The 12,885-nt window shown below is 44.0% G+C and overlaps 1 non-coding gene and 2 pseudogenes across 1 annotated transcript; all 3 read right to left on the bottom strand.

Moving 5' to 3' along the window:
• Positions 1 to 279: 279 nt before the first annotated feature.
• On the bottom strand, positions 280 to 398 carry LOC138218113 (5S ribosomal RNA; annotated as a pseudogene).
• Positions 399 to 11,309: 10,911 nt separating this feature from the next.
• LOC138219220 (5S ribosomal RNA) lies at positions 11,310 to 11,418 on the bottom strand (annotated as a pseudogene).
• A 538-nt stretch (positions 11,419 to 11,956) lies between these two features.
• Positions 11,957 to 12,075, bottom strand: LOC138245486 (5S ribosomal RNA). Its single transcript, XR_011194096.1, has one exon. It is a non-coding gene; the product is annotated as a 5S ribosomal RNA (ribosomal RNA).
• Positions 12,076 to 12,885: the final 810 nt, after the last annotated feature.

Raw genomic sequence — 12,885 nt, 5'->3', positions numbered from 1 at the left:
CCTCTATTGTATCCGTGTTCAATGAATGAAATCAGTAATAAATGAATATATGTATAGTTATACGATAAACAAGTGGTTTATCGACTCATCTTCATTTGCAGATTTAGAGGCAGCTTCGATATTCGTTTTACAAACTGTTTTTTTTTTATATGGGTCACACACATGCCATAGCAACAAAACATCTCTAGAGATGAGGCTATAGATCACCTTTCCATCCTCCAGGTTTTCCTCCCAAAGCCTACGGCACCAACGGCGACCTCTGCTGGCCGAGAGAGCAAAAGCCTGCAGCAACTGGTATTCCCAGGAAGTCTCCCATCCAAGTACTAACCAGGCCCAACACTGCTTAGTTTCCAAGATCAGACAAGATTGGGCACATTCAGGGTGGTGTGGCCGCAAGCGAAAGCCGTGGCGCCTAACTCGCTACTTGAAGCTGTGTGTGGCTGGGGCTCTGTGCCCCCCGAGTTGGAATGAAGGATCGTTCGTGTGCAACTCTTTGGAAAGGAGCCTCTTTCCAAATCGCATTGCGTAACTGGATGTTGGCGAATGTGCTCCCTTGTGTTGGCTTGTCCCGCACTGGAGGAGAACAAACAAACTGCTCGGAGGAGCACAAGGCAAGTCTTCACAAGACAAAAACCTCCAGTGCCCAGCACTCAAAACATTTCTGGGCTGTCGCCTGTTTATTTCAGCACATAAAGCACACCAGTCCAACATGTCGGCCAGGTGCGCGGCGCCTCCGCCCTTTTGTGGCCTTGCGGCGTCAGAGCGAGAGGCTCCTTCTCGCTGCCTTTCCGCTGTGTTGCAGAGCCCCGAGAGGGAACCTGTAGCGCACACTTTGTGGGGGGCGGGGGACCGCGTTCGCGCTCTGCCCCCGGTCTCTTGCGCGAGTACTAAATCTCACGGCGCCAGCCAGCGGCCAGGAGACAAGTACAATATCGCGGGACAGGGGGGCCTCGTCATTGATTGTTACATATTAGACGGGGATTAGGAGGAGACCCCGACTGATTGGTAAAGGGGAACACTAACACCAGAGTGACACCACTCTTTTTGAGAGACGCCCTGGGATTTCTTAATGGCCAAGGAGGGTTGGGACCTCGGTTTTATGCCTCCCCCGAAGGACGGCGCCTGTTTGTGCAGCAGAGTGTCGCCATCAGGAAAGCCACACAGACCGCAGGGTGAGCGCTCCCTACTCCCAGTCACACCTCTTGCAGGAGCAGCAGCAACCTGAGCTTTTCCGGGGTGAATCTCCCATCCGGGTGCCGGCTAGGCTCACACCTGCTGGGCTGCCATGGGTGAGCCCAGTCGAGAGTCGCAGGTTGAGATCTAGTCACCGGGGAGAAACGATACAAGCAAAGGATTACTCGGCTCCCAGCACTTGAAAAGACCGACAAATGACTCGTTCCCGCCGGAGCTGAATGTACCTGAATGTTGTAGTGGTTTGATGGGTTTACTGAGACAATTATTAATTGTAGCAGTAATCACGAGGTTGTTCGTTGGGGCTTTTAGAAAATCAATCGTCAGAACAACTAACAACGCACACACGCGGGTTCAATACACGGGATACATTTATTAATATAAACTGTGCACCAAACATATACTAGTCTGCCAGGATACGAGTGGCAGACCTTACTGTGAGGGTTATCAATATACAAGGTATATAATCTCGAAGAGATGCAAACACAAAGAGATACACAACAGAGAATATATGTCAATATATATCGTTCGGTTACCAAATCGCTAATCAGTGTTATTACCCACTGTTACTCTAAACTCGGAAGTAAATACATTACTCATGAATTAAATTGATAACAACTTGTGTTGAGGTACAATTGAATTCTCGAGCCGCAATGTAGAACATGGGGTTTACTTATCCACTGTGTATGGTTTTGGAATCTCCCGGCACGAACACCAAACCAGCTGACAGGCTCTGTTGCAGCCTCTGTTGCAGCGGTTGTCCAATGGGCGTTGTGTCGGCGTTCTCTGGCTACCGGCCAACCAGTCAAGGTGCAGCTCGGAGTAGGACGGGCGGAGGAATCTGACTGCGGCGCGCAGGGCAGTCGTTGCTCCGAGGGGATCTACCAGCAGTCCGGCTGGCTAGTAGAAAGTCTCTATGCACAGATGTGACCGCGAGTCCTCACAAGTCACTCTTTTGCCTGGGAAGAAGCTGGTTCGTTCCCGGTCCAGCGCTGCTTCTGAATAAGCTATTCAGGTTGTCGACGAGGGTCCAACTGTAGGCTGCCGTTGAGCAAGCGGAGCATTCACGTTGGTAGAATTCTGAGTACGTACGGGATCCTAGGCCTCGCGCTTAGAACAAAGTCCAAGTCCCGTTGCAGACAACAGCAGTTGTCACGTGATTGTCTCTGAAGATGCGCGAAAATGGCCAAGGAGAGCCCAGATCTGAGCTTGCGCTCCCTTTTTGACCAAGACCCAGATGTGTGCTGATTGGTTGAGAGTTTGGCGGGCATTGGAGACCCACATGGTTTTACCACGCCCTGCCAGTCCCTGATTGGTTGGTCAAGATGAGATATAAGTCACTTACTCTTGACACTTAGGAATGCAGTCCAGATGTCCATTCGGCACTCCCTAGACTGATAGGCGCCAATGAATGACCATTGATCATGATAGCCAGGCTTAGCTAAGTGCATCCCTGTCTGGGAGCTTGTTCCTTATCAAAACAAAACATCTTAAATCAGCCTGCATGAATACTTTCTCTGTGGCTGCACCACAGAGATGGAGGGTGAGATGGGGCCTCCTTTAGGACAGCATACCAACACTTAATTCTGTCTTATTAACAAGCATTGCCGCTACAATAGCAATTCAAATACAACAGCCACACTGCTGAAACCATATGTTTTACACACCAGACAGGCCCCCTAACCTCATACAACCTTGCTGTGGCTGTGACCCCTTTCTTTATTTTTTTATGATGTTTTCAATATGGCACCATTAGACAGGCCGTACATGGTGATAGGAGGGTGCTATTCATGAGTCAATAGCTCTTCAAGCACAACAGCCACAGTGCTGCAACCAGGTGTTTTACACACCAGACAGGCCCCCTAACCTTATACAATCTTGCTGTGGCTGTGTCCCTTTTCTTTATTTTTTTATGATGTTTTCAATATGGCACCATTAGACAGGCCGTACATGGTGATAGGAGGGTGCTATTCACGAGTCAATAGCTCTTCAAGCACAACAGCCACAGTGCTGCAAACAGGTGTTTTACACATCAGACAGCTCCCCTAACCTTATACAACCTTGCTTTGAGATGTGGAACATTTCTTTATTTTTTAATGTTTTTTTTACTGTAATCAAGTGTTGTGCTCATTAATAATAATAATTGCTTACACTTATATAGCGCTTTTCTGGACACTCCACTCAAAGCGCTTTACAGGTAATGGGGACTCCCCTCCACCACCACCAATGAGCAGCATCCACCTGGATGATGCGACGGCAGCCGTAGTGCGCCAGAACACTCACCACTATCAGTGAGGAGGAGAGAAGAGAAATGTAGCCAATTCAAAGAGGGGAATTATTAGGAGGCCATGACTGGTAAGGGCCAATGGGGAAATTTGGGGATATTGTCAGTATCACTATACTGGGGCATTAGGACCCACATGGACCACAGGGTGAGCGCCCCCTGCTGGCCCCACTAAGGAACTAAGGAACCTTAGTTTTTCCCAGGAGGTCTACCATCCAGGTACTGACCAGGCTCACACCTGCTTAGCTTCAGTGGGTTGCCAGTTGTGAGTTGCAGGGTGATATGGCTGCTGGCCATAATCAGCAGCCTTCAGTACTGAAGCAGGTGTGAGCCTGGTCAGTACCTGGATGGGAGACCTCCTGGGAAAAACTAAGGTTGCTGCTGGAAGAGGTGCTAGTGGGGCCAGCACCACCATTAGGCAGGCCTCCTGACCTTTCACAGTCATGCTTTGTTGTGTGAAACTTTAATTATCTTTTTAGGATTTTTTGAACATGGCAACTTCCACCGAGATGGGTGGGGGGTGTCGGGGTGCTCTTCAATAGCTTTTTCATCTATACACACAAATGGATGTAACCAAGACACTCAGAACCTGTCACGCAGGGGCTGACTGCTGAGGATAGGGATCCAATGCGGTGCCCTTGGTAGGGTTGGCGCGAGACGCAGGCATAGTCGGAGTAAACAGGCAGGGGTCCGAGTCCGGGAAGGCGTATGTCGAAGAAAACTCAGTCTTCACTCAGGTTGGGAGATTGTCAACAGAGATCTTTAATACAATCAGCTGAAGGGGAGCATATCACAGAGAAAGGGTTTCCCCTAGCACTCAAGACATGCTCACTGGACTGAAGTTATACTTTCCTTTTTTATACATTAAAAGTAGGCAATACTTTATCATATCAAAGGAACATACAGGGAAAGGGGCAGTGTCAGAAGTCAAACAAACAGGACAGGGGGGTGCCATTTGGCATCCTACAATCTGTTTCAATTTTCTCTGGTTGAATGGGTGTGAGGAATCACAGGCTTTAGTTTGCACCTAAGACAGTGGTCTTAGGTGCGAACAGAAAACCTTTCCCACGCATAGTCACTGTCCTGACCTTTTGACTCGGTCTTCCACACGTAGCACAGGCGTAGGCACAGAATCGACAGGCGAAAGTGTAGTCGAGGGACTGGCAGGGGTCGGAGTCCGGGAAGGCGTAGAAGTTGCGTCGGTGTGGATTCAGAAGGCAGAGGCGTAAACAAAGAGACAGGCTGGGGTCAGGATCCGAGAAAGCGTAAAACAGGCAAAGCGGGGTCGAGGTCCAGGGGAGAAGTCGTAATAAGGCAAAGGTGTAGTTAGTACGTAAGCTCCGGGAGAGAATCTCAATCGTGAGCAATGACCGGGGGGCAGATGAGGGTTTAAGCAGAGGACTGATTGACACGTGCACGTTTGGTACGGGGAGAGCTCATAGGAATGCGGGAGCACTTGCCTGCGTGAGGGAGATTCATGACAGAACCAACAGAATCAACCTGAACTCACAGAAAAACAAGAATGCCCCCGAGACACCTGCACCCCCCCCGGACCACTCTGGTACCAACACCCCCAAACCCATCCATACCAGCTAACAAGACTCAGAATCGGTGCAACCCTCCAACCTGGACCAAGAGCAGGATGGGACAAGAACCTGCACCACACTACGCACCCCTCATCCAGACCAGCAGGACAGCCAGACCACAGACAGCACCATCATGTAACCCCCCTGTTCATTCCAACAGAAAAGCCGAACTGACCCCCACCAGCATGGTGACGCTGCAGCTCTGGTCACACCAGTAGGCCCAATGGGCTCAGAGCTGGGGGACATACAGATGCAGCCATTCAAAATGCGTGGGCAATACCGCATTATTTTCCGGTACGCTGTACGCAGTCTACCGCAAGTTACCGGTAAATACCGCGAGTTACCGGTAAATACCGCTAGTTACCGTAAATTCTCCTATAATATGACAAGCAAAATAATAGTATCCGGAATTTCGGCAAGGTGGAGCTAATAAAGCTCAACCTCTCATGTTTGAGCTGTGCCCATCAAAGTTTTTAATGAAGATATTACTAATAGTATTAATAATGAATGACCTTGGACAAGCTGTAAGTGTAAACTCAAAGTATTGCCCTGGTCAACATTCTTTTTTTCATTGACCATCTTTGTAAAAGTAACACCACAGCATTTCGCAATCACGCATTTGTTTCCAATCATGCAAAGTACAGTAATTTTTGAGAATCGATTCACCATGCCTTTCACATGCTCATAAAAGAGATTGATTTAGGAACATAAACATATTACTGTATGAAAACTGTACTGTATACAGTATGTATATGTATATTTAATGTCTTAACTGTGCCCGTTTAAGTATTGAATATTCATATCTAATTTTACCACTGAAGGGAAATCTTAGTAGCTGAGCATAAAAAGAATAGGAGCATACTGCAACGCGTGTGAAGGCCATAAATGATATTAATTTTGGAACATAAACATACAGTATATGGCTGGTCTCGGTACTTTAAAGAAAACATACACGAAACATGGTTTCATTATGACCAGAATCGGTCTTGAGATATTTTCAACTTGATTTACAGTATTTGAGAGGTATGTCTTAACACCGATACTACAGTACGTAAATACTGCTCACGTATATGTTTCTAGGTTTATATTATGCATTTCATACGGTCAAATTACTTTTGAGCAACTAATAAGAAGCGCGAAACGGTATGCCCAGGGCGTTTTAGTTTCGTTTTACTGGGACTCTGCTTTAACAATGTCGCCGTGGATTGATTAGAGATATCAAGTACATACAAGTCATTTTTTAAATGTTGTAGTTCGTCTTGTAAAACTGTTACGAGTACATCATCTATCAACAATTACACAGGTTATGTTTCCATATTGCGGATTTTGGTTACGTAATATTATTTTCTAAATTTCACGTTGTGAATATATGATTTGGGCAAACAGAGCCGCAAAGAAGTACATCATGGGTTGTTGTTTTTTTTTTGCAGTTTTATCTAGAACAAGCGATGCTTAAACCTTCGTCTGATTCTTGTGAAACTATCCACACGACAGTTACAGTACCTAGGAGTTGACTTCAGTGATGTCACTGATGGGATGTTTGTAAAAATCCATCCTCTGTAAAACGTCTTCTCTAGTTGTCCTGCATATGTATTCGCTAATGAACCTGTGTGTTCTGAGCCTGGATCTCTACATTTCTGTATGAAACAGCTTAGAGGGCTAAAAACAGCTTGTGTTTAAATCGAGTGTAAGGCAATTTATGCTTTTAAAGTCATGGTCAGCATTTATTATTGTTCTGTGCCTAGTCACATTATTTTATAGCGTTTTTATAGCGTTATCAAATCCGGTGGCGCTGTGTGTTAGTTTCCTGACTCCCATGTCACATGGTCTGTGATTGAAACCTGTGAAACCGGTTTAATTCGTCACAGCCAGCACTCCGGCAGAGAGGGGGTTGTACTCGTAAAGTAGAAACAGGCGAGATTTCCAGCGAAAGACACCTCCCCCTAATAATACACCCTCATACGATTCAAATTGTATTACAGCATTGTAATTACACATTGTAATTGTATTACACATTGTACACATGCTTAAAAGAGAAGAGAGAAAACGCAAGCCTTCTTCAGGTGTGAGGGTCTTCTGCTCAGAATGAAACGCTAAAATGTAATGTAGGCTCTGAATGGGTTAAATTATGATTTGGGCTTGATTAAGGTCGCTGCCTTTCATCTAAAACCCTACTTGAATCCTTCTAAAATAAAAATCAGTGTTAGTGAGATCTAAATGAAGAGGTATCCAGGTAACAGTGAAACGGGCGGACAGTCTGGGGAGATCGCCCGTTTTCCATGTAAATAGTTCCCTGGTTCCGCACCCCTTGGTGTTTCTCTCTCTCTCTCGGGTCACCTGATCATTAGCTCGAAAGATTTCAGTGCTTTGTGTATATTCTAATGGTAGTGGGGGCAGGTTGTGTGGGAACAGGTTTGGTTGAAATTGCATTGGAGATCTATGTTCTTCACACCTGAAACATTTTCTCTGAAAGCATTTTCTTCGCAGTTTAACCGATCTTGTTACAGCATGTTACAGTTTACTATTATTAACCATATTAATTTTAAGTGCTTAATGCCATTTTTTGACCAGGCACGAATATTCTTAAGTCCATATCTTCTCAAGGGAATCAGTGCGAATTGCAATACTAATTAAATTAAAACTACTAACTACTAACTACTAACTACTACTAGCTAATTAAAACAAACCAGAAACGTGTTGTTCTGTCTAATGACATTACAAGTGGAAAGATTACAGATTTTAATCGTCTTTAATTTTGTTACCTTATACATTTTAGAAACGTTTCATCCATACAAACACCACAAAACTATTTTCGATTGTATTTCTGAATAGTATGTTACACTTAGTTCACTGTTTTAAATACATCTAATTAAGAAAGTTAGGTGTTAGCATAAACTATTAGCAATCAATAATATTAAATTTAGCACTGTAATAATCTGTTTCACTTTCCCCCGCATCTTGTAAAAATATATTTTCATTGTTCAAATATACATTAAGTCTGACTATCATATAATAAGTTAAATACAAAACTAAAGAAAAAATAGGGTTAAATATAATTCAAAATATTTTGCTAACAATGTTAACTGTTTATGAATAATAAAATGTATTCCTGTGTGTGTGGGGTTTACATGTTCTCTCTGGGTTACATGGTTTTTCTCCATATGTGTGATATGACTCCCTCTCGCACTCCAAAACATACTGGTAAGTTAATTGGTTTATGGAAAAACTGGCCCTGGTGTGTGTGTGTTTGTGTCTGTCTGTCCTGTGATGGACTGGCGCTATGTCCAGGGTGTATTCTGCCTTGTGTCCGTTGCTTACTGGGATAGGCTCCAAATCCTCTGTACTGGATAAAGAGATTAGAAATGGATGGAAGTAAAAGCACTGTGTGGATGGAACTATACACAGTGTTAGAAACCCACTATGAAATGGCAGAATCTCACTGAGAATAAAATATCTTATAGTGCTGGCTTAAGGAAACAGCCTTTCCACCTCTCTTGCACATCAGTATTCATACCTAGTTATTTAAACAAATTGCCTCTAATTATAAACATCTTAATAGGCTGGCTCTGTGGATCCGCATCAGCTACGTTTGCCCATTCCTTCAATTCATGTGCATCCAACACACAGTTCAATGCCAGCAACTACACATAATCTAAAATACAATCCTTATTTCAGTATCTATGTAAACATATAGTCTGTTAACTTCATCATCTTCATCAAAAGTATGCCTAGCCCCATTAGGAAGTGTTCTTGTTATAAGTGTATTCCTCAGCTTTCCCCAAATTATCTTCTTCTTGCCAACATCTCTAGTCTTTTATCCTGCAATAACTCAGCCAACACTTAAATCTCCAAAAGCTGCTGGTGTTAATTTCTTTAAATCACAAATATCATGTGTAAATACTGGCCATGTAATACTCTGCATTGTGGAATAATAGTTTATTTTAAAGAGAACTAGAGAAACTAAGAACTAGAGAAATCAAGAAAGCCTTTTTTTCTAGAATTAATAAATGCACATCCTGTTCACTGGGGAAATTAAATCCACACTGAGCAATCTTCAATATGTTCAGAATATGACAGCAAGAATCCTATCAGGGATGCATTAAACCTGTCCTTGCACTGGTTACCTATCAGATTTCGAGTCAACTTCAAAATCCTTATCCTCCTTATATACTGTCCTACAACTGTTATTGTTGATCACCGAATTATTGTACTTGAGATGACTTCATTCAGCCTTTCCTGAACGTCTATGACAGGCAGAGAGAGTGCTGTTTCTGGTGCGATCTTTTGCAGCTGACATTTCACTGTTTTAAACGAACAAGAAATTAGATTGCTCATAAATCAGTTATTCTATATAAACACAGCGTAATTGCCCTCCGAAAATCCTCTTTTTCTTGTTCGTTTTAGAGACCTTGATGGAAACTGATTTTAGATGTCAGAAAGGATTTATTTTCTCTGTATTTCCTACATTGCTTTGTCGAGATTTTAACTTTATATCTAACTTTATATCTAGGCTCAGATTTCAACTATAAATCGTACAGTAATTAATAGCAGTAAATACTGATGTTTTGCGCCCTCTTACCACAAAAATATATGTTTTGTAGTTGGGATTAACTTTATTTCCTACGTGTAGCTACTCCGATTCGGACACCGAACAGTTAAAGATGGCGGCAAATCAGACACCCAGAGAGGGGGGGGGCGTCCTCTCGCCTCCATAACTAAAATGCCAAATAGGAGTGGCTTAAGCGACATACACAGTCATGTAACTGACAGTTTGAGGTAGCCTATCGTGTAAATTTCGCTTTGTTGCTGATAGGTTAAGCTTTCGAAACTCTGCCCCAAAGTCATGTGACTGATTTTTCGCCCTGTTTCGTTGGTTAAACGCAATGATCACAAGCACCACCATGGTAACTGGGATGTATAGTTTTTAATTCCGTTTGAATTATAACTGTACGTACTGTCTTCATATTTGGCCAGGGCTTTAAAGAGAAGGCGTGCCAAAAACTTTCGGTGCCGTCGTCTCCGCTTTAAAGGTACCCCCGTGCTGGAAGAATTTGACCTTGGAACGTTTGCCCGGCGTAGAGATATAGTGGACATAAAAACAAGAGTTCGCTGGCATTATATCCTAGAAGACACAGACAGGCGCCAGACCGGTAAATGCTTGATGAACTAGCGATTGGACAGTTTCCAAGTGCTTGTACAATCGATGGAAATGTTCAAATAAATGTGCAAAAGAAATAAACAAAATAATCATTTATTTCTTTATTATATTGGCTAGCTAATGTCTTCTCTTTGCTAGTTAGTGGCTGTGTTTCTGCGTTGGGTAGCAACGGGTGACTGTTCTCAGGCAGAAGATTTTCGTGGTAATTTAATTTTTAAAAATTAAAATTCATTCTATACAGCAATCACATATTTGGGTACCGTTTCATAAAACTTTCATGCTTAAAATGTTTAGGGAGAAATGGAAGACTGGTGTGTATTTTTTCTTTAAACTATCAAGACCAGCCATACACAGTACAGTTTATGTACATACAATAATGTTTATGTTCCTAAATTAATATCGTTTATGACCTTCAGATGCGTTATGCTCCTCTTCTTTTTATGCTCAGCTACTAAAATTTCCCTTTAGTGGTAAAATTCCATATAAATATTCAAAACTAAGCGGATTAAAACGTGCACAGTAAAGACATTAAATGATTAAATCTTTTCACTACCAACCAATGCACCACGAGTGCCCCTGTCGGTCATTTTGGCCAGCCAATCACTTACCGCGGTGCCCTACGGTGCCCTGCGGGTTGGTTACTGAACCGCGGGTTTTTAACACTCATTTTGAATGGCTGCATCTGTATTTCACTTCAGCCTTTCACTCTTGCTTCCTTCCAATGAGGACGGAGTTGCGGGAGAAAGGGCGCTATAGAGGATCGCTGTGGAGAGCTGCTGCTGTGCTTTGACATCTGAGCTCTGTGGAAAACGATCTCAATACAATTCTGAAAAACGTGACTCCCCGAACGCCAGCCGAACAAGTCTCCACAGTCGAAGCGCTGTGTCTCTTTTCAGCTGGCGATAAACCTTTCCTCGATCCTTTGCGGACTTGTAAAACTGTTCCTGATCAGAATAAAAAATGCTCACGCTAATACACAAGCACCCGTGTCTCGCCAAAGCTGACAAATAAACATACGGACAAGCCGCACTGCACGTGTGAACAGGGGAATGAGCGAGCGAGCGGGGATAGGGCGCCTCCTGCGCTTAAAAGCTTACAGCACCTGGTATTCCCAGGCAGTCTCCCATCCAAGTACTAATCAGGCCCATCCTTGTTTAGCTTCCAAGATCAGACGTGCTCAAGGGGGTGTGGCCGTAAGCAAGAGCAAGGCTCGCTGTCACCCTTCTTATTGAGAGGACAGCTCCGTCACCTCTTTTACGACGCTGCTTTTGTTCCCTTGCGTTTTTCTCTTCTTCCCACGTTCTCTCTCTTCACTGCCTTCGTCCCCGCTCTATTTCACTTCAGCCTTTCACTCTTGCTTCCTTCCAATGAGGACGGAGCTGCGGGAGAAAGGGCGCTATAGAGGATCGCTGTGGAGAGCTGCTGCTGTGCTTTGACATCTGAGCTCTGTGGAAAACGATCTCAATACAATTCTGAAAAACGCGACTCTCCGAACGCCAGCCGAACAAGTCTCCACAGCCGAAGCGCTGTGTCTCTTTTCAGCTGGCGATAAACCTTTCCTCAATCCTTTGCGGACTTGTAAAACTGTTCATGATCAGAATTAAAAAATGCTCACGCCAATACACAAGCACCCGTGTCTCGCCAAAGCTGACAAATAAACAGACGGACAAGCCGCACTGCACGTGTGAACAGGGGAATGAGCGAGCGAGCGGGGATAGGGCGCCTCCTGCGCTTAAAAGCTTACAGCACCTGGTATTCCCAGGCGGTCTCCCATCCAAGTACTAACCAGGCCCATCCCTGTTTAGCTTCCGAGATCAGACGAGATCAGGCATGCTCAAGGGGGTGTGGCCGTAAGCGAGAGCAAGGCTCGCTGGCACCCTTCTTATTGAGAGGACAGCTCCGTCACCTCTTTTACGACGCTGCTCTTTTCCCTTGCGTTTTTCTCTTCTTCCCACGTTCTCTCTCTTCACTGCCTTCGTCCCCGCTCTATTTCACTTCAGCCTTTCACTCTTGCTTCCTTCCAATGAGGACGGAGCTGCGGGAGAAAGGGCGCTATAGAGGATCGCTGTGGAGAGCTGCTGCTGTGCTTTGACATCTGAGCTCTGTGGAAAACGATCTCAATACAATTCTGAAAAACGCGACTCCCCGAACGCCAGCCGAACAAGTCTTTAAGTGGAAATCTAATAAGTAAATTGATTCTTAAAATGTAGAGAGCTTTGCAAAGAAATATATTGGGGCTTTTAGATAATTTATTTCAAGGATGTAATTGCTGTGCTACAGTACGTGCAGAATTTTAGAAAACAGTGCGTCAACAAAGTACACTGTTTAGGTTACTTTAGAAGACAATGTACCAAAACAATATATGCTGTCTGGGTCGTTAGAATTATTGAAAGTAACTGATAAGCTTTGAATAACATATCTAGTGCTTCTTCTTTCGCTTTTTGATGTAATCTGTTTTCTCTTAGGGAAAGTGGAAGTTTTAGAAGGGACAAAGCGCTGAGCTTTTTTACAGCGCAACGTCTTATGAAAACCCTGTACTGCTTGTAACAAATTGAGTCTCTGGTTGCTCCCAATATTGAAATAAAGACCTTACTCAGGTGAGAACTCTCTCTTGTGGCTTCCTTGATAGTTATATTTCCATGACACCAGTTTTAATGTCTGTAGAT

The sequence above is a fragment of the Lepisosteus oculatus genome, chromosome 14, assembly GCF_040954835.1.
Source record: "Lepisosteus oculatus isolate fLepOcu1 chromosome 14, fLepOcu1.hap2, whole genome shotgun sequence".
In the NCBI taxonomy this organism is placed as follows: Eukaryota; Metazoa; Chordata; class Actinopteri; order Semionotiformes; family Lepisosteidae; genus Lepisosteus; species Lepisosteus oculatus.
This window is presented reverse-complemented; position numbering and strand designations above follow the sequence as displayed.